Source organism: Triticum aestivum, chromosome 1B, assembly GCF_018294505.1.
Source record: "Triticum aestivum cultivar Chinese Spring chromosome 1B, IWGSC CS RefSeq v2.1, whole genome shotgun sequence".
Taxonomy (NCBI): domain Eukaryota; kingdom Viridiplantae; phylum Streptophyta; class Magnoliopsida; order Poales; family Poaceae; genus Triticum; species Triticum aestivum.
In genome coordinates this window covers 547,422,154-547,436,554 of record NC_057795.1, presented here as the reverse complement: position 1 = coordinate 547,436,554, position 14,401 = coordinate 547,422,154, and the positions used below count along the sequence as shown (strand labels likewise).

Sequence of the window (14,401 nt, the reverse complement as noted above, 5' to 3'; positions counted from 1 at the left end):
CCCCGTATACAATTCCCTTTGTCAATCGGTACGTTACTTGCCCGAGACTCGATCGTCGGTATCCCAATACCTCGTTCAGTCCCGTTACCGGCAAGTCACTTTACTCGTACCGTAATGCATGATCCCGTGACCAAACACTTGGTCACTTTGAGCTCATTATGATGATGCATTACTGAGTGGGCCCAGAGATACCTCTCTGTCATACGGAGTGACAAATCCCAGTCTCGATCCGTGTCAACCCAACAGACACTTTCGGAGATACCTGTAGTGCACCTTTATAGTCACCCAGTTACGTTGTGACGTTTGGTACACCCAAAGCACTCTTACGGTATCCGGGAGTTACACGATCTCATGGTCTAAGGAAGAGATACTTGACATTGAAAAAGCTCTAGCAAAACGAACTACACGATCTTGTGCTATGCTTAGGATTGGGTCTTGTCCATCACATCATTCTCCTAATGATGTGATCCCGTTGTCAATGACATCTAATGTCCATAGTCAGGAAACCATGACTATCTGTTGACCAATGAGCTAGTCAACTAGAGGCTCACTAGGGACATGTTATGGTCTATGTATTCACACGTGTATTACGATTTCCGGACAATACAGTTATAGCATGAATAAAAGACAATTATCATGAATAAGGAAATATAATAATAACCCTTTTATTATTGCCTCTAGGGCATATTTCCAACACGGAAGAGGGGCGAAGAAAAGGCAAATCTTTTCGAAAATCATTTTAGAGGTGGGGGAGAGGAAAACGAGAGGCAAATGGCGAATAATGTAATGCAAGAGAGAAGAGTTTATCATAGGTACTTGGTATGGCATGACTTGACGTAGATCTCCCCGGCAACAGGGCCAAAAATTGGCAAGTTGATGGGAGACAAATCTTGACTTGACTTGGCGTAAATCTCCCCGGCAACTGCGCCAAAAATTCTTCCTGCTACCTCTTGAGCTTGCGTTGGTTTTTCCCTTGTAGAGGAAAGGGTGATGCAGCAAAGTACAGTAAGTATCTCCCTCAGTTTGAGAACCAAGGTATCGATCCAATAGGAGACAATGCACAAGTCACTGAATACCTGTACAAACAATCAACAACTTGCACCCAACGCGATAAAGGGGTTGTCAATCCCTTCATGCTCACTTGCAAAAAGTGAGATCAGATAGAGACAGATAAACGGTAAAGTAAATATTTTTAGTATTTTTGGTTTATAGAATGGAAAGTAAAAGATTGCAAAATAGTAGATCGGAAACTAGCAAGATGTAAAGGAGATTTAATAATATGGAAAAGAGACCCAGGGGCCATAGGTTTCACTAGTAACTTCTCTCAAGATAGCAAATATTACGGTGGGTGAACAAATTACTGCCGAGCAATTGATAAAAAAGCGCATAGTTATGACGATATCTAAGGCAATGATCATGAACATAGGCATCACGTTCGTGTCAAGTAGACCAAAACGATTCTGCATCTACTATTATTACTCCACACATCGACCGTGATACGTCTCCAACGTATCTACAATTTTTTATTGTTCCATGCTATTATATTATTTGTTTTGGATGTTTAATAGGCATTTATATGCTATTTTACATTATTTTTGGGACTAACCTATTAACCAAGGGCCCAGTGCCAGTTTCTGTTTTTTTTCCTATTTTAGAGTTTCGCGGAAAAGGAATACCAAACGGAATGAAACCTTCACGATGATCTTTCTTTGACCGAAAGGAAACTAGAAGACTTGGAGATGATGTCAGAGGCGCAACAAGGCGGTCACGAGGCAGGAGGGCGCGCCTAGGGGGGTAGGGCGCCCCCTACCTTGTGGGCCCCTCATAGCTCCACTGACCTAGTTCCTACACCTATATATACTCTTATACCTTGAAAACTTCAAGGGGAGTGATGAAACCACTTTTACACCGCCACAACCTTCTGTACCCGTGAGATCCTATCCAGGGGCCTTTTCTGACATCCTGCCAGAGGGAGATTCAATCATGGAGGGCTTCTACATCAACACCATTACCTCTTCGATGAAGCGTGAGTAGTTTACCATAGACCTTCGTGTCCATAGTTATTAGCTAGATGGCTTCTTCTCTCTCTTTGATTCTCAATACCATGTTCTCCTCGATGTTCTTGGAGATCTATTCGATGTAATATTCTTTTGCGGTGTGCTTGCCGAGATTCGATGAATTGTGGATTTATGATCAGATTATCTATGAATATTATTTGGTCTTCTCTGAATTCTTATATGCATGATTTGATATCTTTGCAAGTCTCTTCGAATTATCGGTTTAGTTTGGCCTACTAGATTGATCTTTCTTGCTATGGGACAAGTGCTTAGCTTTGGGTTCAATCTTGCGGTGTCCTTTGCCAGTGACAGTAGGGGCAGAAAGGCAGGTATTGTATTGTTGCCATCGAGGATAAAAAGATGGGGTTTTCATCATATTGCTTGAGTTAATTCCTCTACATCATGTCATCTTACTTAATGTGTCACTGCATTCTTTATGAACTTAATACTCTAGATGCATGCTAGATAGCGGTCGATGTGTGGAGTAATAGTAGTAGATGCATGCAGGAGTCGGTCTACTTAAAATGGACGTGATGCCTATGTTCATGATCATTGCCTTAGATATCGTCATAACTATGCGCTTTTCTATCAATTGCTCGGCAGTAATTTATTCACCCACCGTAATATTTGCTATCTTGAGAGAAGTCACTAGTGAAACCTATGGCCCCTGGGTCTCTTTTCCATATTATTAAATCTCGTTTACATCTTGCTAGTTTCCGATCTACTATTTTGCAATCTTTTACTTTCCGTTCTATAAACCAAAAATACTAAAAATATTTACTTTACCGTTTATCTGTCTCTATCAGATCTCACTTTTTGCAAGTGACCGTGAAGGGATTGACAACCCCTTTATCGCGTTGGGCGCAAGTTGTTGATTGTTTGTGCAGGTATTTGGTGACTTGTGCGTTGTCTCCTACTGGATTGATGCCTTGGTTCTCAAAACCAAGGGAAATACTTACGCTAGTCTATTGCATCACCCTTTCCTCTTCAAGGGAAAACCAACGCAAGCTCAAGAGGTAGCAGACCGCTATCCAGCATGCATCCAGAGTATTAAGTTCATAAAGAACGGAGTAACACATTAAGTAAGATGACATGATGTAGAGGAATTAACTCAAGCAATATGATGAAAACTCCATATTTTTATCCTCGATGTCAACAATACAATACGTGCCTTGCTTCCCCTATTGTCACTGGGAAAGGACACCGCAAGATTGAACCCAAAGCTAAGCACTTCTCCCATTGCAAGAAAACCAATCTAGTAGGCTAAACTAAAACGATAATTTGAAGAGACTTGCAAAGATATCAAATCATGCATATAAGAATTCAGAGAAGACTCAAAGAATATTCATAGATAATCTGATCATAAATCCACAATTCATTGGATCTCGGCAAACACACCGCAAAAGAATATTGGGACAATTGCATTTTTACCCCTAGTTGGTTCCTACCCACGGGTTTTGCCCTTACTTTTCGAGCTTGCTCAGTTTTGCCCTTACTTTTTCCGCCGAGATCCCTCGAATGCCCTTTGACCTTTTGACCAAAACTTTGAAAATTCATAACTAATTCATATGAACTTAGAAAAATGCAAATAAGATATCAAAATGTTTAGATAAACATTACCTTATGGGCACATCATTTGCATTCAGGACAAAAGCAACATTTAAACTACCCGAGGTAATTAACGTTATTAACATTATTAAAAATAAATAGGTATAAACAATATTTTTTTGTGAATAAAAATTGTATGCAAATGTAGATGATGTTTTCTGAACATCCTGATACTTATTTGCATTTTCCTGAGTTCGTATCAACTTGTTATGAAGTTTCCAAATAATGGTCAAAGTCGTTAGAACATTCATAACAAGTTGATACAAACTCACAAAAATGCAAATAAGTTATCATGATGTTCAGAAAACATCACCTACATTTGCATGTAATTTTTATTCATGAAAAAAAATATTGTTTATACCTATTTATTGTTAATAATGTTAATAACATTAATTACCTCAGGTAGTTTAAATGATGCTTTTGTCCTGAATGCAAATGATATGCCCATGAAGGTAATGTTTATATGAACATTTTGATATCTTATTTGCATTTTTCTGAGTTCATATGAATTAGTTATGAATTTTCAAAATTTTGGTCAAACGGTCAAAGGGCATTCGAGGGACCTCGATGGAAAAAGTAAGAGCAAAACTGAGCAAGCTCGAAAAGTAAGGGCAAAACCCGTGGGTAGGAACCAACTAGGGGTAAAAATGCAATTATCCCAAGAATAGTACATCGAATAGATCTCCAAGAACATCGAGGAGAACATGGTATTGAGAATCAAAGAGAGAGAAGAAGCCATCTAGCTACTAGCTATAGACCCGTAGGTCTGTGGTAAACTACTCACACTTCATCGGAAGGGTAATGGTGTTGATGTAGAAGCCCTCTGTGATCGAATCCCCCTCCGGAATGACGCCAGAAAAGGCCCCTAGATGGGATCTCACGGGTACAGAAGGATGTGACAGTGGAAAAGTGGTTTCATGGCTCCTTTGGATGTTTTTGGGGTATAAGAGTATATATATAGGCGAAGGAACTAAGTCAGGAGACCCATGAGGCAGGGGGCGCGCCCTACCCCCCTGGGCGCGCCCTCCACCCTCATGGCCGCCTTGTTGCGTCTCCGACTTCATCTCCAAGTCTCCTGGTTTGCTTCTGGTCCAAGAAAGATCATCACGAAAGTTTCATTCCGCTTGGACTCCGTTTGGTATTCCTTTTCTGTGAAACTCTAAAATAGGCAAAAAAACTGGCACTGGACTCTCAGTTAATAGGTTAGTCCCAAAAAATAATATAAAATATCATATAAATGCCTATTAAACATCGAAAATAGATAATATAATAGCATGGAACAATCAAAAATTATAGATACATTGGGAACGTATCAATGACTTATTGGAAATAATACATAACGATGTATGCGGTCCGGTGAGTGTTGAAGCACGCGGTAGGTATCGTTATTTTCTGACCATCACAGATGATTTGAGTAGGTATGGGTATATCTACTTGATGAAACACAAGTCTAAAACATTTGAAAAGTTCAAACAATTTTAGAGTGAAAGTGGAGAATCATTGTAACAAGAAAATAAAGTTTGTACGACTCGTGGAGGCGAATATTTGAGTTACGAGTTTGGCATTCATTTAATACAATGTGGAATTGTTTCACAACTCACGCCACCTGGAACACCACAGGGTAATGGTGTATCTGAATGTCGTAACCATACTTAATTAGATATGGTGTGTTCTATGATGTCTGTTACCGATTTACCACTATCGTTTTGGGGTTATGCATTAGAGACAGCCGCATTCACATTAAATAGGGCACCGTCTAAATCCGTTGAGACGACACCGTATGAACTATGGTTTGGCAAGAAACCTAAGCTGTCATTTCTTAAAGTTTGGGGATGCGACGCTTATGTCAAAAGGCTTCAGCATGATAAGCTTGAACCTAAATTAGAGAAGTGTGTCTTCATAGGATACCCTAAGGAACTATTGGGTACACCTTCTACCATAGAACCGAAGGCAAGATCTTTGTTGCTAAGAATGGGTCCTTTCTAGAGATGTAATTTATCTCGAAAGAAGTGAGTGGGAGGAAAGTATAACTTGATGAGGTAATTGTACCGTCTCTCAAATTGGAAAGTAGCACATCACAGAAAACCGTTCCCATGATGGCTACACCAACTAGAGAGAAGCAAATGATAATGATCATGAAACTTCAGATCAAGTTACTAGTGAACCTCGTAGGTCAACCATAGCATGATCTGCACCAGAGTGGTAGGGTAATCCTATCCTAGAAGTTATGTTATTAGACCATGGCGAACCTACAAACTATGAAGAAGCTATGATGAGCCCAGATTCCGATAAATGGCTTGAGGCCATGAAATCTGAGATATGATCCATGTATGAGAACAAAGTATGGACTTTGGTGGACTTGCCCAATGATGGCAAGCCATAGAAAATAAATGGATCTTCAAGAAGAAGACTGACGATGATGGTAATATTACTGTCTACAATGCTCGACTTGTTGTGAAAGGTTTTCGACAAGTTCAAGGGGTTGACTATGATGAGACTTTCTCACCCGTAGCAATGTTTAAGTCTTTTTGAATCATGTTAGCAATTGCCGCATTTTATGATTATGAAACCTAGCTAATGGACGTCAAAACTGCATTCCTTAAAGGATTTTTTAAAGAAGAGGTGTATATGATGCAAACAGAAGGTTTTGTCGATCCTAAAGGTACCAACAAAGTGTGCAAGCTCCAGCGATCCATCTATGGACTAGTGCAAGCATCTTGGAGTTGGAATATACGCTTATATGAGGTGATCAAAGCATATGGTTTTATACAGACTTACGGTGAAGCCTGTATTTATAAGAAAGTGAGTGGGAGCTCTGTAATATTTCTGATTTTATATGTGGATGACATACTGTTGATTGGAAATGATATATAATTTCTGGATAACATAAAAGGATACTTGAATTAGATTTTTTTTCAATGAAAGACCTTGGTGAAGCTGCTTATATATTGGGCATCAAGATCTATAGGGATAGATCAAGACACTTAATTGGACTTTCACAAAGCACATACCTTGACAAAGTTTTGAAGAAGTTCAAAATGGATTAGTCAAAGAAATGGTTCTTGCGTGTGTTACAAGGTTTGAAATTGAGAGACTCAAAGCCCGACCATTGCAGAAGATAGAGAGAAAATGAAAGTCATTCCCTATGCCTCAGCCATAGGTTCTATCATGTATGCTATGTTGTGTACCAGACCTGATGTGTGCCTTTCCATAAGTTTGGCAGGGAGGTACCAAAGTAATCCAAGAGTGAATCACTGGACATCGGTCAAGAACATCCTGAAGTACCTGAAAAGGACCAAGGATATGTTTCTCGTTTATGGAGGTGACAAAGAGCTTGTCATAAATGGTTACATCAATGCTAGTTTCGACACTAATCCAGATGACTCTAAGTCACAAACCAAATACGTATTTATCTTGAATGGTGGAGCTGTCAGTTGGTGCAGTTCCAAGCATAGCATCATGGCGGGATCTACGTGTGAAGCGGAGTACATTGTTGCTTGAGAAGCAACACATGAAGGAGTCTGGATGAAGGAGTTCATATCCGATCTGGGTGTAATACCCAGTGCATCGGGTCCAATGAAAATATTTTGTGACAACACTGGAGCAATTGCCTTAGCGAAAGAATCCAGGTTTCACAAGAGAACCAAACACATCAAGAGACGCTTCAACTCCATTCATGAAAAGGTCAAGGATGGAGACATAGAGATTTGCAAAATACATACGAATCTGAATGTTGCAAACCCGTTGACTAAGCCTCTTTCGCGAACAAATCATGATCAGCACCAAGACTCCATGGGTGTTAGATTCATTACAATGTAATCTATATTGTTGATTCTAGTGCAAGTGGGAGACTTAAGGAAATATGCCCTAGAGACAATAATAAAGTTGTTATTTTATATTTCTTTATTCATGATAAATGTTTATTATTCATGCTAGAATTGTATTGATCGGAAACTTATATACATGTGTGAATACATAAACAAATATCGTGTCCCTAGTAAGCCTATACTAGACTAGCTCGTTGATCAAAGATGGTTAAGGTTTCCCTAACCATAGACATGTGTTATCACTTGATAACGGGATCACGTCATTAGGAGAATGATGTGATGGACAAGACCCATTTGTTAGCTTAGTGTATGATTATTCAGTTTATTGCTATTGCTTTCTTTATGTCAAATACATATTCCTTCGATTATGAGATCATGCAACTACCAGATACCGGAGGAATACCTTGTGTGATATCAAATGTCACAACATAATTGGGTGATCATAAAGATGCTCTGCGGGTATCTCTGAAGCTGTCTGTTGAGTTGGCATGGATCGAGATTAGGATTTTTCACTCTGTGTATTAGAGAGGTATCTCTGGGCCCTCTCGGTAATACACATCATAATAAGCTTGCAAGCAAAATGACTAAGGAGTTAGTTATGAGATGATGCATTAAGGAACGAGTAAAGAGATTTGCCGGTAACGAGATTGAACTAGGTATGAAGATACTAACGATCGAATCTTGGGCAAGTAACATACCAACAGACAAAGGGAATTACGTATGTTGTCATAACGGTTTGACTGATAAAGATCTTCGTAGAATATGTAGGAACTGATACGTCCATTTTGCATCATGCTTTTATATCGATATTTATTGCATTATGGGATGTTACTACACATTATGTCACAATACTTATGCCTTTTCTCTCTTATTTCATAAGGTTTGCACGAAGAGGGAGAATCCCGACAGCTTTAATTCTGGGCTGGAAAAGGAGCAAATATTAGAGACCTATTCTGCACAACTCCAAAAGTCCTGAAACTACACGAAAGTCAGTTTTGGAATATATTAAAAATATTGGGCGAAGAAAGCACCAGAGGAGGGCCACCCGGCAGCCACGAGGGTGGAGGGCGTGCCCTACCCCCTGGGCGCGCCCCCTGCCTCATGGGCCACCTGGCATGCCCCCGATGCCCATCTTCTGCTATATGGTGTCTTTTGCCCTGGAAAAAAATCATAAGGAATCTTTTGAGACGAAGCACCGCCGTCTCGAGGTGGAACCAGGGCAGGACCAATCTAGGGCTCCAGCGAGGCTATTCTGCTGGGGAAACATCCCTCCGGGAGGGGGAAATCGTCGCCATCATCATCACCATCGACCCTCTCATCGAGAGAGGGTCAATATCCATCAACATCTTCACCAAACAGCATCTCCTCTCAAACCCTAGTTCATCTCTTGTATCCGATCTTTGTCTCAAAACCTCAAATTGGTACCTATGGGTTGCTAGTAGTGTTGATTACTCCTTGTAGTTGATGCTAGTTGGTTTATTCGGTGGAAGATCATATATTCAGATCCTTAATGCTACTCAATACCCCTCTGATTATGAACATGAATATGATTTGTGAGTAGTTACGTTTGTTCCTGATGACATGGGAGAAGTCTTGTTATAAGTAATCATGTGAATTATGTATTTGTTCGATATTTTGATGAGATGTATGTTGTCTCTCCTCTAGTGGTATTATGTGAACGTCGACTACATGACACTTCAACATTGTTTGGGCCTAGGGGAAGGCATTGGGAAGTAATAAGTAGATGATGGGTTGCTAGAGTGACAGAATCTTAAACCCTAGTTTATGTGTTGCTTCATAATGGGCTGATTTGGATCCATATGTTTCATGCTATGGTTGTTTACCTTAATTCTTCTTTTGTAGTTGTGGATGCTTGCGAGGGGTGTTAATCATAAGTGGGATGCTTGTCCAAGGAATGGCAGTACCCAAGCACCGGTCCACCCACATATCAAATTATCAAAGTATTGAACACGAATCATATGAGCATGATGAAAACTAGCTTGACAGAAATTCCCATGTGTCCTTGGGAGCGCTTTGCTTTATATAAGAGTTTGTCTAGGCTTGTCCTTTACTACAAAAAGGATTGGGCCACCTTGCTGCACCTTGTTTACTTTTGTTACTTGTTACCCGTCATGAATTACCTTATCACAAAACTATCTGTTACCGATAATTTCAGTGCTTGCAGAGAATACCTTACTGAAAACCGCTTGTCATTTCCTTCTCCTCATTGAGTTCGACACTCTTACTTATAAAAAGGACTACGATAGATCCCCTATACTTGTGGGTCATCAAGAATCTTTTCTGGCATCGTTGCTGGGGAGTGAAGCGCCTTTGGTAGGTGGAATTTGGTAAGGAAACATTTATATAGTGTGCTGAAATTTACTGTCACTTGTTACTATGGAAAATAATTTTGTGAGGGGCTTGTCCGGGGTATCTTCACCCTGACCAGAAGTGCAAAGAGTTGCTCCTCAACCTACTGAACATACTGAAAATATTTACTTTGAAATTCCTTCGGGTATGATAGAGAAACTGCTAGCTAATCCTTATACAGGAGATGGAACATTGCATCCCGATATGCACCTAATCTATGTGGATTAGTTAAGCTTGCAGGTATGCCCGAGGATGTTATCAAGAAGAAGGCCTTCCCTTTATCTTTGAAGGGAAAGGCATTTACATGGTATAGGCCATGTGATTGAAATTGGAATTTCATCAGAAGTTTTCTCCTATGCATCTGGTTCATCGTGATCGTAATTATCTATATACCTATACTAATTAGCCACTCCATGATTGAAATTGGTATAGGCCATGTTAATCAGTAATTAGGAGCCATTAATTTGGTGGGACCAAATTAGTACGGTGGAGATTGATCCATCTAATTCTCGGTTAATAGTTTCAGCAAAAGGAAAAAAAATTGACTAGAAGGCCCACAAATCTCTCACGGTTGAAGAAAATAGAGATCATCATGCCAGATTTCCCTAAGATATCTCTATCTACTCCACGTCTCTTCTAAAAAAACAGAAATCATACTTCACGTCTCTTATCTCTCCCCGTAGAAAAAATAACTTGAGCCAATCGTGTACACCATGGAAACAGAAAACATACTTCACGTCTCTTCTCTCTCCCTGTAGAAAAAATAACGTGAACCAATCGTGTACACCATGGATTCTCTCCCATCTCTCCTCACGTCCATGGAGCATGGACAAATACGAGATACAACAGCACTTTTTTAGGGGGGAACAATACCAGCCCAACATTAATCCTGAGAAACATATGCGAATTGACCTTCCGAGTTGTGAAGAACTCTCTCGCCAGATTTGCAAATGGAAAAAATCCAGTGCAGACTACAGAAAAGAGCATGTCCCCATGACCTCCGTGGCTTCGTCGCCGCCGCCAGCCGATGCATCAACAAGCGGCACATACCTCCCCTTTGCGTATACATGCAGTCATCGGTCGTCGTGAAATTTCATATGTTCTGGAAACTATCTAACAGAAAGGTACCATCAGATCAGGTATGCTCAACTCTCCTAATTGTGCATCTCTGCAACCTCTGAAATTCTCTTGACAAGTACGTACAACAATTCATTATGAACAGATGCAAATTGACCTTCCAATCTGTGAAGAACTCTCTGGCCAGATTTGCCAATGGAAAAAGTCCAGTGCAGACTACAGGAAACAACATGTCTCCATGGCCTCCGTGGCTTCACCGCTGCCGCCAACCGATGCATCAACAAGCGGCACGTACCTCCGCTTTGCCTATACATGCAGTCATCGGTTGTTTTGAAATTTCATCTGTTCTGGAAATTATCTAACAGAAAGGTACCATCAGATCAAGTATGGTCGACTCTCCTAATCGTGCATCTCTCCAACCTCTAAATTTCACTTGCCAAGTACGTACAACAATCCATTATGTATATGTAAGGATGGTGATTCAGCTGGTATGATCCAACAATATTGCATGTATATTCCTGTCCATGGTCTTATCTCATGATGGCTAATTTAGCAGGTTCAATCTACTCAAGCATGCATGTCGGGCTCTCCCGAAGTCTTGATCGAGTTCATGTTCAACCTTTCAGTCTCAGTTTCCATGTGCTAATATGTGATAACACATATACTCCATAATGGTTGATTTTGCAGAAATGGGAATATGGCCCGTTCAAAGCACAGCGGGTGCTTAGATCCAGTGGTCATTGCGCCTGCATGTCCACCTTCTCCTAGAAAGATGACGCCAAGTATCACCCATCAGCCAGTCTTTTAAACCTGTGTATGTATATGCAAACTTTTTTACATCAGCCAGATTTGTTCCCTCAAATTATCTGGCCGATTATTTACGTGAGGCCCTAGAAAACGAGCTGGTGAGAGCCAAGGGCTCCACAAGTTAGAAGTAGTGTTCTCAGTCACTTTCATTGTTAGGTGAAATAACCTGTGTACTTTGTTTATTCATTTTCAAAGATTTATCAACCTGGTGCAAAGTTTAGCTAGGCTATGCAAAATTGGGTTGCCATAAATAACTAAAGAGCATGCATATTATATTAAGCACTATATCTTCTGTGTGGAATATTTAGAATTTTATTATCCAATAGGATTAGATAGGAAAACAGTGGAACTGGAGCCATTCAATCTAACATGCAGGCATGCATATATATATCGATATGTCTCAAAGCATGAAGGTCAGTTCACATGTTGAGTCGTTCATGAAGATTTCATTCCGAATCTGGAGAACCTACGTCTATACGCTGGACTAACTAAGTAACATCCAGATCTATTCATGTGAATTTTAATTTCCTGTAGATATTCTGCATGACATTATATCTTTAAATTCTAACGATATATATAATGTGCAATATTCACACTTTTCTTATGAAATATGAGGACATAGGGAAACACCAAAACTAAAGCCAATCTATGTGACGCGCACGCGTGCAGGTAGGCTGAAGATTATTATTACGGCTCAAAGCATCGAGGTCTTTTCACAGTTTGAGTCGTCCATGATATATTTTTTGGAATATGGAGAACCCGTTAGCATATATACTACACTCTTAAATAAGAACTGTCCAGTTCTCTTCATGTGAGTTTTAATTTCCTGTTTTCATTTCCACATGCCGTTATCTTGGACTTCTAATGATACCATTTTACATAATGTCATCTGGTCTCCCACAAATCCGTTAGCTATTATTATGTGAATATATATAGTAGCATGTATGTGGGTTCCAGAAATCATACTTCTTGGTTGTGGCATACGGCTAAGCAATGGCATATGCAATCAAACAGTGTGCATTTGGCCAATGACTAGGTCTCTTTTTTTCATTGTCTACATGTCTAGATCTCAGATGTTAGAGTCATGTTTCTGCCATATATAGGTTTACTGAAATTGGTTCGTACAATTTTCTTCGTTTCCTATAATATTTATATCCCGTGTAATCAGAAGAAATACTAGGAATTATGATTATTACATAAGTGGCATGACATCCTAACGGCAAGGACATTTACATAATGATATGCCATATTTTGCATATGTACTATTCGAGTTCAACCAATAATGAGCATCTTCTCTATGTTAATGATGCACTCATAATTGTCTATAATTTATGTAGCTAATATGGATCTCTTACGTGGGAAAAAACACTGAAGTTATCAATCCGCAGATCGTTCATAATATAGTTATAAAAAAACAAGTTGATTCACTAATGCATGTAAAAATAAAGCGTAACAAGTGATTTGTACAATTCACAAAATTTCTTCTACTATAAACGCCATAGACTACCTGTAGAAATAGGCAGTGTACTGGTTCTTTGGCATTGCTTTTCTTAGAGGGCTTATGGTCATGTTGTTCAAGGAATTTTGTTGTCTGAAATTGATATAAACTGAATGGAACGGTAATATTGAAAAAAAATGAAGTTCACATGTTGAATCATAAATTGAAAATTTCTTATCATAAACATTTTTCCTCTTCAATAATTGCAATAAAATTGCCTATTCTTTTGCAGATGAAACGTGAGCCTCTACTTCTGAATGTATGGATTTAATTTATTTCGCTAATGTTGGCGTTGTACCTGTGATTATGGTGGCCTATGGTTGCAAACTTGCTGAGAAAGCATTGTCAACAATATAATGAAGGTGTTTAATTATAGTCCCATACAACCTCTAATTCTTTCTTAATACCAGCAATGACAAATTTATCAAAAAACTACTAATTATTTCTCCATGTATATCTCATGATTACATCCACACGTTATATCTACAAAATTTGCGTACGTGTGTTCCCTTCATAATGATATTTTTCTTCTTATTATTAGCAGGTGCATGTTCCTTCAGCAGGTGATTGTTTTAACGGGCAAAAAACTAACAGCGTCCAGAGACATACTTATATGCACACATCAGTTTTTGTATGATAAGTTGATAACTTGATGGAGACTTATGTTTGTTGCACTTTTGTATTATTCAAATGAAACATAAAAAATATTATGATTATATGTTTATGTAACCTCAAATAGCTAGCCCGTGCATGTGCACGGGTTGACGACTAGTATATATAATTTTTGGCCTCGTGAAGGAGAAAGTATCGCTCAATCTTGGGGGAGGCTTAAGTCAATGTTATATTCATGCCCCAATCATGACCTCTCAAGATAAATTATTATTCAAAAAATTTATGCTTGGCTTTCTCTTAATGATCGCTCCATGCTCGATACTTCTTGTACCGGTTCTTTTATGATGAAGACTATTAAATTCAGATGGGATTTATTGGAAATAAGTAAACGCAACTCTGAAGATTGGGAACTCGACGAAGGTAAGGAGTCAGGTATAACCACTAAGTTTGATTTTGTTAAATCTTTTATGGATACCAATGCTTTTCGTGAATTTAGCACTAAATATGGACTTGACGCTGAGATAGTAGCTTCTTTATGTGAATCA

At 39.2% G+C, this 14,401-nt stretch overlaps 1 long non-coding RNA gene across 1 annotated transcript; it reads left to right on the top strand.

Annotated features, from left to right (window-relative positions):
* The first annotated feature begins 10,754 nt into the window (after positions 1-10,754).
* Positions 10,755-14,099, top strand: LOC123094498 (uncharacterized). The gene is made up of 5 exons (XR_006445854.1): positions 10,755-11,001; positions 11,085-11,379; positions 11,496-12,238; positions 12,416-12,557; positions 13,477-14,099. It is a non-coding gene; the product is annotated as an uncharacterized lncRNA (long non-coding RNA).
* The last annotated feature ends 302 nt before the right edge of the window (positions 14,100-14,401 follow it).